At 38.0% G+C, this 15833-nt stretch overlaps 1 protein-coding gene across 7 annotated transcripts in view; it reads right to left on the bottom strand.

Moving 5' to 3' along the window:
• myo9b (myosin IXB) overlaps window positions 1-15833 on the bottom strand; it is a 90242-nt gene that overhangs the window by 52980 nt on the left and 21429 nt on the right. The gene's annotated exons all lie outside the window — the stretch shown is intronic.

The raw sequence follows: 15833 nt of genomic DNA, 5'->3' as shown, positions 1-15833 counted from the left end.
AACATAACAAAACGTTTTTTGTGTTTTAAACAAAATGGCATTAAAGGACATGCAAACCCTATGTTTTCCTACTGTGTATATAAGTTGGGCACATCACCACCACGCAAACCACACATTTGTATTGCATATATCCCTCTCTGCTCGCCAGCACTATCCCATTTTCCTAACACATAGCAGCTTTCATCTGGCGGCCATTTTCCCTCTCACAAATCTTCAGTGAAATTTACATCTGCAAACAGCACATGTGCACTTTAAAGTTCAGGTAATGAGGAATGCAGGCTAACACGGGCAGAATTTACTTTGATAAAAAGCCCTGCTTGGATTGAGCACTGTAACTATTAAACTTGAGCTCTGGAGAGGTGGTAAGGAGAAAAAAAAATGTTTCTCCAGCACAGTGCAGAGCTAGAGCAGATTTTCTACGCAAACCAACAGTAGCATCTTAGCTGCTAGACTGGAGGGTGTGTTTGGTAATCTGAGTTTAGACAAACTGAGCATGCTCAGTAAGCCAAGAACCAAAGTCAGTTCCTAAGGAAGAGGGCCAAGTGGGTCACAGGAAGGAATCCCAAGTGATTAAGGGGATTCTGCAGCCTCAGGGTCGGACTGGGGGGGTGCAGGGCCCAGTGGGGATTGGGTCTGGGGCGATGGGTCGCACCAGGGTTTTTCCCGATGCCCCGCCGGCCCTGTGCAGCCTTACTATTAACCTGTGAACAATAGGAGTCGCGGTATTTACAGATTTCAAACAAGCTGTTTACTGATCAAATTTGTGTGTGTGGGTTTACATGTCCTTAAGTATTTTCTATATATACAGAGAAAAATTAAAGCAGTGTTCTAATGAGAGTCTGAAAAGAGGCTTCTTGTTCTTGTACTTTTTTTTTTGAATGAGCTGTGGGCAGGCCTCTTGTCACTACCCCTTCTGTGTTTGATGCTGACCATGATACCCAGTTACGACAGATAATGCCCCACCCATTCACTGCTAGTTCAACCTTTTGTGAGTGGAGGACAAGGCTACTAACACAAACAAGCCAACTGGGCACTTGCCCTGACCAAGGTGTTTGGCTTTCAGGCTGAACAATTAATAATAACAAAACTAAAAATATAAACCTTTGCTACCTCTCACCCAATGAACCCAAACTATGGGCAGTACTAAAAGATAATTTCAATGATAAAAATAAATATGTTTTACAGAACCCATTTTACTTATTACCCCTTCAATTTAAAACTGACCAGGACCAGATTTGAATTGAAAAATAAAATCATGTTCCTATTTTCCCATAAATAAATGAAAATAAAAAATATACAGTCAGCATGCAAGTGAGTGGGGTTAGAAATGCGATAAAGGGACAGACAGAGGTAGAGATCCTTGATTGAATAAAAGGTGTTGGGAGCACTGTATGTTATATTGCTAGAGTTACTGGCAGCTTTCAGTGACTTTCTACTGGCTAAAAAATAGATCAGAATTATAGATCAGGGCAAATATACAGTATTTTATCAGAAGATAACACTATCTTTTGTATTTCCACACAAAAGTGCCTTATCAGTTTGCTCTAATTTTATGTCAGTAATGTCTAATTTATATCTTCAGTATTTAATTTACTATATGAGCTGTTCTCTTCTGTGTTGATGGAGGTACAGTTGCAGAGTGGAGGAACTCAACAAATCCAAGTTGCAAATGTGAACAAGTAAAATAATTAAACTAAAAAACAAAAAAATGAAAAGAAGCCGAACTTAAAGCTGTCTTAGAATATCACTGACTATATCAAGTTAAAAGTTAATTTTAAAAGGTAAACTGGCCCCTTAAAGGAACAGTACCCCAAAAAATGAAAGTGTATAAAAGTAATTACAATATAATGTACTGTTGCCCTGCACTGGTACAACTGGTGTGTTTGCCTCAGAAAGACTACTATAGTTTATATAAGTTAGCTGCTGTGTAGCCATGGGGGCAGCCATTCAAAGGAGAAAAGGCACAGGTTACTTAGCAGATAAAAGACAAACCCCCATTATATGGGGCTTATCTACTAGTTATCTGCTATGTAACCTGTGCCTTTTCTCCTTTTTTTCCAGCTTGAATGGCTGCCCCCATGGCTACACAGCAGCTTATTTATATAGAAGATTTCTGTAGCAAAAACACCATTTTTTTGCAGAACAACAGCACATTATATTTTAATTACTTTTAAACACTTTAATTTTTTAATGTTACTGTTCCTTTAACGAAAAAGTATGCAAAAACCAAAACTAAGAAAAAAAGTAAACATACGTTTTTCTGCTACCCCTTCTGCAATTGCTGATAATCTACTACTGCACAATATAGTAGAATGTTAAAAAGCTTTGCCTTATGTCAAGCGTGGCACTTTCAGGACGCTGAAAATGCTTGGCAGGGCTGCAGCTACATGGGCATGAGTCACCAGAGAGACTAACTATTGAACACTGTAGGCAACATTCCCTCAAAATATGTGCTTGTTGTTGTTGGGTGTGGCATTTGTCTGACTGTAGCCACAGGCCATCAATGGAGGCTGGTCAAATAAGTGGCAACACAAAAATCATTGCAAGTGCAGCGTATTGCATATAGCCTTGCCCGAATATCTCTGCCTGGGCCACGTCCCCCCCCCCCTCCTTCCTGCGTTTGCAGTATGTATGTTACTAGGTATGTTACTAGGACAAACATTAAGTCAAAAAGCCACATAAAGAGCTAAGACCATTTAAATCCTCATAATTCTAAATAAGTGTTTTGGCTGCATTTTATTTATCAGCATACTTACAGGAATAGTTTTCTGCAAAATATGAAAGTTTTTCCACACATTATTGCTTTTGTGTACATTTCCTTTTGTGAGCTGAGGTAGTTATGTACTTGCCGCAGGCAAGTTTCTTCTCCATTACAGAATGTATGACTATTTTCTAAACAAATACTCTTAGATTCTGCATGCCATGCAGTAGACAGATTTGCAGTAGAGATTTTTAGTTACAAATCCAATTGGGCAAATGCAGGTCTATGAGGACCTTTCAGATACTTTTTTGTAGCATTTTAAGGCGCAGTATACCCCCTTGGTCAATATCAGTATAACTCATAGGGCTTGTGTCAAATATACTTTTTGCCTGTTGTTTTAAAGTAGAAGCAAAGGTTAAATGACTGGGGGTTGCTGAATGTTAGGCACCCCCCAGTGATTATAATCACTTATCTGACACCCAAGGCAAGTGCTGCTGTTAGCAGAAAACTGTACTGGCCCAGGGTAATTTAGTGTGAGCACCATGGAGTAGGGATGCACTGAATCCCGGATTCGACAGAATCCCGGCGTTTTTTTAAGGATTTGGTTTCGGCTGGATCTGCGGGCCCGGCTGAATTGAATGTGAATCCTAATTAGCATATGCTAATTAGAATTCGGAAAGGGTTAAATTGGCTGCAGAAAAAAAAATTTCACCGCGCTGCTTCTGGTCCTAATCAACATATGCTTATTAGGATTCGGTTCGGGCTTTGGCCGAATCCTGCTGGGTGGGTTTGGGGGTTCGGCCAAACCCAAAAAAGTGGGTTTGGTGCATCCCTACAATGGAATGATCTTCTTTTACTTCTTTACACCAGTGCACATGTGCAGTACAGTAAAATGCCCAAAAGCCAATACAGAAAGTTGTCTTTTTCACTCTACTGCCCATGTGTCTGCCCAGGGTAGTGATCCCCAACCAGTGGCTCATGAGCAACATGTTGCTCACCAACCCCTTGGATATTGCCCTCAGTGCCCCCAAACCAGGTAGTTATTTTTGAATTCCTGACTTGGTGGCAACTTTTGGTTGAATAAAAACAAGACTTACTACCAAATAAAGCCTAGTATGCATTGAAGCTACCTAATGGCCAATCTTAGCCATTATTTGGCACCTCCATGAAATTTTATGATGCTTGTGTTGATCCCCAATTCTTTTAAAGTGGACCTGTCACCCAGACATAAAAAGCTGTATAATAAAAAACTTTTCAAATCAAAGAAGAAACCCAAATTCATTTTTATATGAACACATCCAAACCCATTATAAAGGCATTTAAAAATCCCAGCTGTCAATCATGCCCAATTCTTACATTTGATCTATGTCTGGTTGGATTTCTGGATGATGCTCTTACCACAAATCATGCTATAGTAAGAATGTGAGAACTATTCTACTATGCTAAATTGCTACTGTGAAGCCTCTCATCAAACTCATGGTAGTTATTAAAAATCAATAAATTTTAATTTAAAAGAAAAAGTGGCCTGACATCCAATTACAGATAAGTACTAGTTTTGTACCAGGATACATCTATTTTCTTTGACACACCTCCAAACTTGTAAGTACATTTAAAATCAGTTCTAAAATGCTTTACTTTGCTACTATCTTATTATTAAAGTTAATTGACTTCCTCTTTAAATATATGTTGTAAAGCTTGCCACACATACAAGATTACACAGTTTACTTGATTCAGCAGCTCAGCCTCAGTAGTCCCAAAGTTGACCTCCCAAAAAAACATTACTCATTAGGCACATATGTAGGTTTTACACTATATGGGCCTCAAGTCTGTCATTGAGTGGTGGGCTGGTATTACCCAATCAGTTCAATTTCCTTTTGCTCATACAAGGACCAAGAGCAATCCCACAACATAGTAGTAACTGCATAAATTTGTAGGTAAGATAGAAAGGCTCCTTTATTAACACCCTAGAAGAATAGCAAAAGCACTAAGGTACGTAAGAAAAAAAAATCAGCCACTAAGGGGTCGATTCATTAAAACACGAGTTCGAATCCTGAATGGGAAAAATTCTGATTGGATACGATAATTTCTGAAGATCGCAATTATCACGATAATGGTTACGAAAAAATCATATTAGTCATGATAATATCATATTGGCGATCCGAAAGTCACAAAATTTTCGTACTGAACTATTGTAAACAGCGGCAGAACCTTTCCGAATTTTTCGTGCAAGTGTACGAAAAAGTCACGCAAGCGTATGAAAAAGTTGTGCAAGCGTGAAAAATTCGGCGAAAATACACTTGGAGCGTTTTGAAACACTCAGAGCGTTTGCGTCCTAACAAATCTCCCCCTAGGTGTTGAGCCCTGGGTCAGTGTAGGCTAGCATTGTCCTTACTTCCTGTTATAGGGCAGAAAGTAATTACAGTGCCGCTTTGTGGTCTGTCTGCCACCACTCCCTAACTGGTGAGTTTGAATAATGGGCTATTTAGAGGATGGGTTGGGGGATTCACCCAGTGTAATGTTTAACTGAAGCAATTAGTTATTCTACCTCATTAAAGGGAGTGTTCATCCTAAAATAACATTAAGCATGATACAGTAATATTTCTACAACTTGCTAGTGGATAATGTAAGGAGTTGCAGTTTAGAGACAGCTGGTAAAAAAAAAAAAATGTAGCAATTTCATGTACTGTTTATGTGTTTCAGAAGATGGTCCCAAGTTTTTTGTGAAATCATCTGTCTGGTATGTAACAGAACCTTCTATACTAATGTAAGACACCCAGGAGGAGGGGAAGTTACATTGAACCCACTGCTCTACTCTTTAAAACACTGCAACTTCAGTTGCTTCACATATTACTTAAGGATGTGAATTTTAACATTTTAAAAATGAATACAAATCAAGATCATGATATAATTTGATCCTATTCTACTTGTGAATGACTGTGCTTATGACAAACATGATCCACTAACTCCCATAATATTAGGACTCTGTTAGCTTATGTGTGTCATGCCATTTGAAGATTTATTAAACAATTCCTATCACTCTGCCACCATAATTTTTTCTTGAGGTTATATGGAGTGCCTTTGCCTCATAGTCTGCTTTGCTGAAGACAAAAGGTTTCAGACACGGGAATCTGAATTCTGTTAAGGGAATACACACAGAAAAAATACTGAGACACATACAATGTTTGCCATCACTTTCCATTACATGCATGAGACACATATGGTCACAAAAATGATAAGCAAGACAGTCCGTGTCAGTGTGACAAAGTACCCAATTCCTACTGGTAAATGTGTGCTAATGTCTCCTGGTTTTATTTAAAAGGAATATGTCACATTTACACAGTTATATACTTAGACATGTTGTCCACCTTCAAACCCTTTTTTCAGTTCAGGTGCTTTCAGATAATATACCAAGAATAAAGACTTTTTCAGTTGCTTTCTATTTTTTTTATTTTTGACTGTTTTTCTAAATGCTCCAGTCTCTGTTGATCCAGTCTGGAAACTCAGTAATCAAACTGCAGACTATTACACTGTTACATTTTACTACTGTTACTTATTACAGCAGCATCTGTAGAATGGTAACCACTATTGTATCAATTATAACACAATTTTGGCAAAGTCAAAGATAAACATCTTTTATCAACTAATAATAATTAGAATTGTAAAAATTACAAAGTCTGTAACCACCCACCCCCCAGCAATGAATATGGCTAGAAATGCCATATTTTATATATTACACTTGCTGCACAGGTTTAAAGTTTCATCTCTATTGCAATAATGATATAGGTCTTTAGAGTTGTCACAGGTGCTCTTCACCTTAGATCCTGTTAGAACTGTCTGGGACAGTGTACATGCTCAGTGTGCTCTGAGCAGCTGTTGAGAAGCTGACCTTAGGGGTCATTCAAAGCAGAAAATGAGGTTTGTCTGTCATATAAGCTGATGCTACAGGGCTGATTATTCAATTCTAATGCAATTGTCATGGTTTAAAGGAGAAGGAAAGACTAGTTAATCTCAAGCTGCAGGCATACCTTCAGTTGTCTCGATAGTGCCCTTAAGTCTCCCCATATTTCACCCGTTCAGATGATCAGAAGCCTCATAGGAAAAAAACCCAAAACAAAACGCTGAGCTCTGTAAAGAAAGTTCCAATAATGCCTCACTCCTGCACCAAGTGCGTAAGACTACGAGGAAGCTTCCTGCTGATTGGCTCAGGTCACACATTCCTAGGGGGGGGGGCGGAGTGAGTTTTTGGCATACTTGAGGGTAGGGGGAGCAAGAGAGAGGAAGAGAGGAGAGAGCTGCGTGTCTCTGGCACAGGAAAACAAAGACAACAAATCCTGTTTCTTTTGACAGAAAACTCAGTTCAGCATTTCTGTGAGTGATTATGGCTGTATTTACATAGACCTTTCTGATAAAGCTTACTTAGTTTTTACCTCTCCTTCTCCTTTAAGATTTGTCATGTAATTTGAATCTGAATGAATTACTAACAAGCCTTTTACTGTTATATTGATATTCTATTTATGCAGTGTACTTTGAGTCAGCCCCTAAGCTCAGTAAGTTAAAGCAGCACAGAGCATGTGCATTGAATAAGCAGAAAAGGAGATGGGGGCTACTGAGGCACCTTTGGAGGCATGGATCTTTCCTGCTAAAGGGCTGTGGTTGCCTTGGGCTGGTACAGAACCCCAAAACATAACGTACAAGATTTCTGCCCTAATTCTTTTGTAAGTTCTCCTTAAAAAAAGTCTTTACTGTTGGTGAAACTGAAAAAAGGGTCTGAAAGGTGAATAATTCTTTTAAAAGGTCATTACTGGGCATGCAGTAACTATTTAATGGCAATTTAAATACATTTTAAATCAGTAAAAGTTAAGATGAAAAAGTTGTTTGTTTAAAGGGAAAATATAAAAAAAATTTTAGTCCATTACACAAGATATATACAAATATATATATATATATATATATATATATATATATATATATATATATATATATATATATATATATATATATATACATACAATACATATATACAAAATATACAACATATATAAAAGGTTCATAAACACTATGGGGGCCGTTCACTAACATTCTGAATTTTCTTTCCATGATTCAGATTTTTTGGCGCTAAAACTCAAACAAGATGCAGGAAAAAAAGTTAGTTTGATTGAGTGTGAGATTTATTATGCAACAAAACAGAGACAATTCCTATTACAAAAATACTCCATTCTAAAACCTGTCTATATCATGTAGATGTCAATGGCAGATGTCCCATCCCTTCCCTGGAAGATCTTTCTTTGCTTTAAATCATTAGAGGCTTTTTGACACTGGCTTTTGTGCAACAAGACGAAAAATTCATGGTTATCAAGCCAGAAGTCAAAAAAGTTGCAGTTTTTGGGACTTTTCCTGCAATTTCTTCCCACACATGCTTTTTCAGTTCAGATTTTTTCATACATTTTTGACATTTGTGGAAATACATTTATCTGAAGTTGAATGAAAATTAAAATCAGAAAAATGTAAATCTTAATTAATCTGCCTCACATGATTCTACAAATTGAAAGGAAGCCATGTTACTCCTAAGCCCCTCAGGCCTTGTTCCATTATGACGTGATGGATCCTGGGAGTTAAAGTCTCTCTGATTTACATAGCGGGTGGTACACAGATTTTCTACCAATCAGGGGTCTCAAGTCTCAGAAGTTCCTCAAGTTCCCTCACTTCACAATGGAACAAGGAAACAGAGAAGATAGATTGACTCCCTCTTTGGAGGGGTTGGAAACTGGTCCTGGGAGACTATAATTCCCTTTTAATCTGTGTAATCAGTTATGTCTCTATAAAAATAAAAATATATTTCAAATATTTATTTGAAAGTTTGGAGCATTTATGCACCTTTTCTACAAAAGCCAAGCTGAATGAGCTCACGTCAAAAAGGGTGGTATATTTTCCCTTTAAAAAGAGTGAGGTTTTACAATAGGAAGGAAATTTGCAGACGAGTATGATTATGCAGGTTCTTATCAGTCACAACATACTTTCACTTAAAGGGAAGTTATGCTTACAAGAATTATGCTGGGTCTTTGTTGGAAAAAAGGCTGCCCAGTCAGCAAGACTGCATACAGTTCTGTTACACTTATTTAAGACATCGGCATTGAGTAAAAATAGCATGGAATCTGCCCATATATGTATAAGCTTTTTGTACTTTTATATAACATTTTAAAATACTGTTGCTGTTTCTCTTTATACGACTTTATACATAAAGGCAATGTTAAAAATGCACATCATTTTTCTACATATCTAAATGTCAAATAGCGAATTCATGTGGTGAGACCAGCATGACATCAGTTTGTGGCCCTCATGATTTAGAGCATCTGGGAAAGAACAGACATAAACGTGGCTGGCAAATTATATTTCTGCAGTCATAAATACAGGAACTCCTATTTGTTCTCTTACAAATCTCATTTTATCCAAACAATTCCTTTTCAGTGATGCAATTAAATAATTTCACATGCAGACTTTCCAAACAGAATGAAAGCCAAGTCAAATTGTTTTAGAAATTAAAGGAGACATATAGCATAATTGAAAATACCCCAATCCTGTAGGAAATAATACGTAAAAATATATGGTGCTGGTTTCAGTCTGGGCTAAAAATAATCATTATCTTTAAAAATGGCCCATTTATTGGAGTTTCCTATAGGTACTCTGGTCCCTGTTCCTGTTTCAAATGTGGGGTGGATGTGTTCTAACGGTCCCCGTCAAAAGTAGAGTACATAACTAACCAATGGCTGTACGTAAAGAGAAGCGTGGTGTGCCCAAGCCAATAGTAAATTGTGTACGAATAGAATATGTGTTGCACAAAATTTGTGTACTGTGTAACAACTTAAGCTAATGATACATTAGGCAGGTATCAATGCAGGTGGAGAAAAGCAATCCACTCCCATGTGCTCAGTGGCATAGGTACACTTTCAGGCACAGCATCGGCCTGGGTGTACAAGCGAATGTGCATACTATCACCTTTCTGCACCAAAGTCCACTCCTTGTATGAACACAGGCTGTTGTCGCGGCACAAATGAAGACTGTGTAGACTTTCAGAGATAAAATGCAAGTGAGATGGATCAAAATCAATCAAATCTTTAAGCTTTTAGTAAATCCTACCTCTGTTAAAATGTTTAATACACTGTGCCATGACATTTTTTGCCCCATCTGATTTTCTGTATATATTTTAAAATTAAATGTACTTCAATGTTTCAGTTGTATTTGGAGTAGCATATAGAAGTTTTGGATAAAGAAAACCACATCAGGTTGCTCTGTTTAGTGTGCCAAAGTGCACTAAGATAAACCTCAAGTAAATTGGAGTAATGCTCATGAAACAGAAACTAAAACTCTTAGACAACAGGGGCCCAGTGATATAGAGAAAAGAAGGGTGACATTTTTCCTTGGGAAGGTTACAAATAGGAGTTTTTTTCCACTGTAGAACTTATCACTATATAATAATATATAGAGTAGAGTTTACAGTGTTAATGATTAATAGACAGACAGACCAGGTTAATTTAAATTATATTGTGTATCAGATGATTCCACAAGAAAATACTACTCCATCTATCTTTAAAGAACATGTAAAGCCTACATTTGCCTACAATGTATATCAGTTGGGCATGTCTCCCCCACCCAAATGGCATTATTTGTACTGCATATATCCCCTCCGTTTGCTAGCACCATTACATTTTCCATCATCATTAGCTTTCACCTGGTGGCCATTTTTCCTCTGATACATAATCAGGTACATTTAAACCTGCAAACAGCCTACACACACAGACCCTTATTCAGCATACATTTCATCAAGAATACAGGCTCACCACAGGCAGAACTGTCTCTGATAAAAGTTCTGCTTTGCTTGAGCTGAGTTTAGAAGAGGTTAGGAGAAAAATTGAAGCAGACAGCTGGAGCTGAGTTTCTATAGGAACCAGCAATGCCATCTCTTCACTGGCTGCTAGACTGGAGGGCGTGTTTAGTAATCTGAGCTTAGTACAACTGAGCATGTCTGGCAAGCCTGGAATCAAAGCAAATTCCCAAGGGGGGGGGGGGGGTGAGAGAGTTACAGGAGAAGAAGGAAATCTAAGTGATTAAGGAAATGTTGCAGCCTTACTATTAACCTCTGGACAACCAGAGTGGCAGGTATTGAAAGATTTCAAAGAGGCTGTTCACTGATTAATTTTTGTGTGTGGGGTTTACATGTCCTTTAAGTTGATACTGAAGACAATCTGGCAAATGCAACTTGATTGTGAAACGTAAGAGAACATACATTAACATAGTTTAAGATAGTAAACATCAGTGGCGTAACTACAGGGGGTGCGGAGGGTGACCCCTGGATGCTCGCACCGGTGTGAGTTTGCCACAAAAATGTGTCTGAGCGGGGAGGGGGGTAATGTTTGCTGCAAAATATTGGTGATGGACCCAAAATGAACAGGAAGAAAGAAGAACAGTTCCAGGTGAAACTCACAAAACAATGCACTAATGCAAGGAGAAGTGGGCTTAAATTACTCAGCTATACAAGATACATAGATCAGAATCTAAAGGAAGTGTCTGGTTACAGTTACTACTGTGGGTCTACTAAAAAGGTTCAGTCAGTTTTTCATATGTGGTTATGAGTTTTCCCATAGTGTATATACATAAATAACAGGTAAAAATTGTGTGTAATTCAGTCATACAGGGGGTCTATATTTTCTCCTAAAGGGCAACAAATCTGCAATCAGCTTAAGTGGACTCAGCTCATCACATAACAGTATTCCCTTGGCTCAGAGTATTAAAGGAGAACTAAAGCCTAACAAAAGTATTGCAGAAATGGTGTACAGGTATGAGACCCATTATTACGGATAAGGGGTCTTTCTGTAATACAGATCTCCTACCTTAAGTCTGCTAAAAAAAAAAAAAATTTTATTACAAAGAAAAAGGAAACCATTTTTAAAAATTAGAATTATTTGATTAAAATGGAGTCTATGGGAGATGGCATTTCCGTAATTCAGAACTTTCTGGATAAGGAGTCCAATACCTGTACCTTATGTTTTGGGCTTTTGTACCAGTCCAAGGCAACCACAACCCTTTAGCAGGAAAGATCTGTGCCTTCAAAGATGCCCCAGTAGCTCCCCATCTTCTTTTCTGCTGATTCACTGCGCATAATCTGTGCTGCAGTCGCTTACCTGAGCTTTAGGGCAGGGGTACATGGGAGATTAGTCATGCTGCGACAAATCTCTGTTGTCGCAGGCGACTAATCTCCCTGCAATGCCATCTCACTGGCTAGAATGTAAATCACCGGTGGTATAGCATACTCGTCGCTGCGATGTCCCGCAGAGGAAACTTCAGACAACTAAGGGACGATTAATATCCCTGTGTACCCCTGCCCTTAGGGATCGACATATAAATGTCAAAACATAAGGCTGATTGGTAATTAATACAGAAAATTACTACATGGCAGCTCAGAAACCAGTGCAGCTAGCATCAGAATTTAATAATCAGTCCTGTAGCATCAGCTTATGACAGACAAATCTAATTTTCTGCTTGATAATTTGCAATGACCCCTAAGCTCAGCTTCTCAACAGCTGCTCAAAGTGAACTGAGCATGTGAGTGAGAGTTTTTTGTTGCATAAAATTTGTCGCAAAGTAAGAAAAAGTTGCTCAAATTAATCAATGAAAAAAACGCTTTTATTGGTTTTATCAGCCTTTTTATTTAGTCATTCACTGGCCTAAAGCCACCTCACCCAAGGGGTTTTGGGCTGTTCAGCATGTGACTGTTTTATGTTATTTTACAACCTCTCACAATGAACACCAACACTTTCTGGGGTCTGTCTGATACCCCCAAAAGTCACTAATCATGAGCCCACTAGGGCTGTAATGTCATCTCTTTAAAGGAACAGTAACACCAAAAAATGAAAGAGCTTTAAAGTAATAAAAATATAATGCACTGTTGCCCTGCACTGGTAAAACTGGTGTGTTTGCTACAGTAACTCTACTATAATTTGTATAATAAGCTGCTGTGTAGTCATGGGGGCAGCCATTCAAGCTGGAAAAAAGGAGAAAAGGCACAGGTTACATAGCAGATAACAGACAAGTTCTGTAGAATACAATAGTGTTTTATCTGTTATCTGCCTGTGCCTTTTCTCCTTTGAATGGCTGCCTCCATGGCTACATAGCAGCTTATTTATATAAATTATAGTAGACTTTCTGAAGTAAACACACACCTTTTACCAGTGCAAGGCAGCAGCACATTATATTTTAGTTACTTTTATACACTTTCATTTTTTGGTGTTACTGTTCCTTTAAAATAATAGTATTCTTGCAAAGAACAGCAATACTGAATACATACTTTAAAGATGTACAGAGTAACAAATATGCCATTGAATAGGTTAACTGACACAATGATCAGGAGTTTTGATTTGCTTGCACACCATTATTGAAGTGCCTCCGCATGTATCCAGTGTAGGAGGCACACAGGCTATTTTTGCTGAATTGGCCTGGTTGTGGTTTTGCAAGCTCTGTAATTGGGATAGAAGGAAAGCAACAGAAAAGCTGTAATCTAAGGGTGTGTCAGATCCAGCATGCGGTGGGTAAAAGAAATGTGAAAGGAGAGAAGGGGAGAGAAAACATGAGAGCTGAGAAAAGGGACAGAGAAAACAGGGTGTTGAGAAAAAAAAAAAAAGAGAATAAAGCAAGTGGCAGACCTGTCAGTATGAAACAGAAAGAATTAAATATGATACTCCCCAACACTCCTGTGCTATTGTTTGGTGTAGGAAGTCTTGGATTGCAAACACTATATGGTAAAATATGTATATAAGTGATTCAATTACCTTTTATTTTCCGATGGCTTAAAGCTATGAAAAACGAATCAAGTATTACACCTTTAACCAAACCAAAACATTTCTTTACCAACCTCAAACATATAAAAAAAATATAAAATGGGTTCTCTGGTCTCTTCGGCCTGCCCTGGCCTTTAACAGCAAGGGGGCTGCTAAAGGCCTCGGCTGGTTGTTATAAATAGATGTTAATATTCTATTACAATAAACAACAGCTTACACTGGTACATTAATACACAATGAATAGAAGCAACTATGGAGAAGGAAATGTTCTTAGCAAAACAGGCTGTGACCTCATTATTCATTGTCTGTAGAACGGAAAATATACTAAATAAAATCAAATAAACACAGGGAATATTTTACTTTATACATACCCTCCAAGTACAGCTAGCAGAGCCAAATTACAATAGCAATAAAAACTGCATAGAAAAATAAATCACTTCATGCATGTCATAAAATATGAATGGAATTCAAGAGAAAAGCATTAACCAGCCATCACACATTAAGTGGCAAGGTTAAAGGGATACTGTCATAGTGTAAATTACACTGTTTACATAGCGAATAGTTCACGCTATCATTTCAAATGTTATTCTTAAACCAACAAATGTATTAGTTGTAATATTGGTGTGTAGGCAGCCATCTCAGAGCATTGTGCATGAGTCTGAGCTTTCAGAAGAAGCCAGCTCTACACATTGCTACACTGCTGTCAGGTAACCTATTGTTTCTCCTACTCCCATGTAACTGAAGGAGTTTCTTACTACTGAGTGCTATTCTGATATCAACTGGGAGCTGCTTTCTGGCTACCTTCCGATTGTTCTGCTGATCGGCTGCTGGGAGGGGAGATGATACCACTCCAACTTGCAGCACAGCAGTAAAGTGTGACTGAAGTTTATCAGAGCACAGGTCAAGTGGTTGTGGAACCCTGGGAAATTTAGAATATGGCTAGCCTTATTCCTTTAAGGTAGCCTTATACAAGCCATGTGTGGTGCCAGCTGACAGACCTGCCTGGCCAATATCTGCGTCCTCCAAATCCCACAATTCCCTGCTCACGTCATGTCAATAAGGAAAGTAACATCATAGTGTGAGGCATTGTGGTTTATGTAGTTCCTGCATGTTGCCTGTAAGCTGTGAATAAGTTTTTATAAATTTGTAACATCAATGTTTTAGTCCCTGCTCCTTTGCCAGGATTTCAAATGAAAGAAAGAGAAGAACTGTTGTGCAGCCGGATTCCAGCACATAAAAATGATATTTTTTCATACTTTTTGACGGAACAGATTATAGTCATCTTGTCATAAATATATTAAGTGTTTCTGTGTTGTGTGGGGTAACAAATTTTGGTTTGGCAGCCAGAGTTCCTCTTTAATCATGTGGTGTTCATTTACTAGAGTAGACCCTAAAGGACAGCAAGAGCTTTTATTAATTTTTGTTTGTCTACACCCTTCTAAAAGCACAGTCACATTAGTTAAAGACATTGGTTGCTTTGTGCTACGCAAGTGCTTTGGGGAAAAATATGTTATAAAATGATCTGTTTAGAAAACAAAGCACACTTGGAAAAAAAAATTGGAAATGAAGACGCTTGTTTTTCAGTTTATGCTCAGAAACAGAGATCATCATCCTCTTTTTAAATACATTTCCATTTGTTCTGCATTTGAAAAGAACAGAGGCCCATTTTTCTTTTTGCAACATGATTAAAGTGCCTCGAAAATTGGCACAAAATCTCTTTAAGGGGACACTATCGTCCAAAATAACATTTTCATTTGTGACTGACAACAAATCAAGATTGTAGACAGAAAGTTATACAACAACCTGGACATTTATCACAAATAGATTATACACAGGCATAAAATCTGAAAAGTCCAACCCTAATATATATTCCTTCCTGAGAGCATCCTCAAAAGCAAACATATGGACCCTATACCAAAGTAATGTTAAATTGGCTTTCCAACTGGCTTTTTACCAATGATAGTAATTGTAAAGAATTGTCTGCATAGGACTACACTGATTATACGCTAGAATTGAGAGGGATATTTTGTGGTATTCTTGTAATTACTAGTTGCTGAGGGGTTAAAAAGGAAATTCACCTGAAGTTAAAGAGGAAAATATACCCCTAATTTTTTACTTATGTAGAAATCAGACAAATGATTCCAGAGACTGAAAGGAAACCCAGATAGTCAGGTGGTCGAGTCAATATTCTTGCCAAAATTAATCTTGAAAGGCTTAGGGTTTTTTTTGCATACAAACACGGTTTGTGCTTGCTGTGCCCCCTTAAACTGAAATGCTAGTTTTAGGTGGCCATACACATTCAG

This window comes from Xenopus tropicalis, chromosome 1 (genome assembly GCF_000004195.4).
Source record: "Xenopus tropicalis strain Nigerian chromosome 1, UCB_Xtro_10.0, whole genome shotgun sequence".
Lineage (NCBI taxonomy): Eukaryota > Metazoa > Chordata > Amphibia > Anura > Pipidae > Xenopus > Xenopus tropicalis.
The sequence above is the reverse complement of the archived record's forward strand: the minus strand, read 5'-3'. Positions and strand labels throughout refer to the sequence as shown.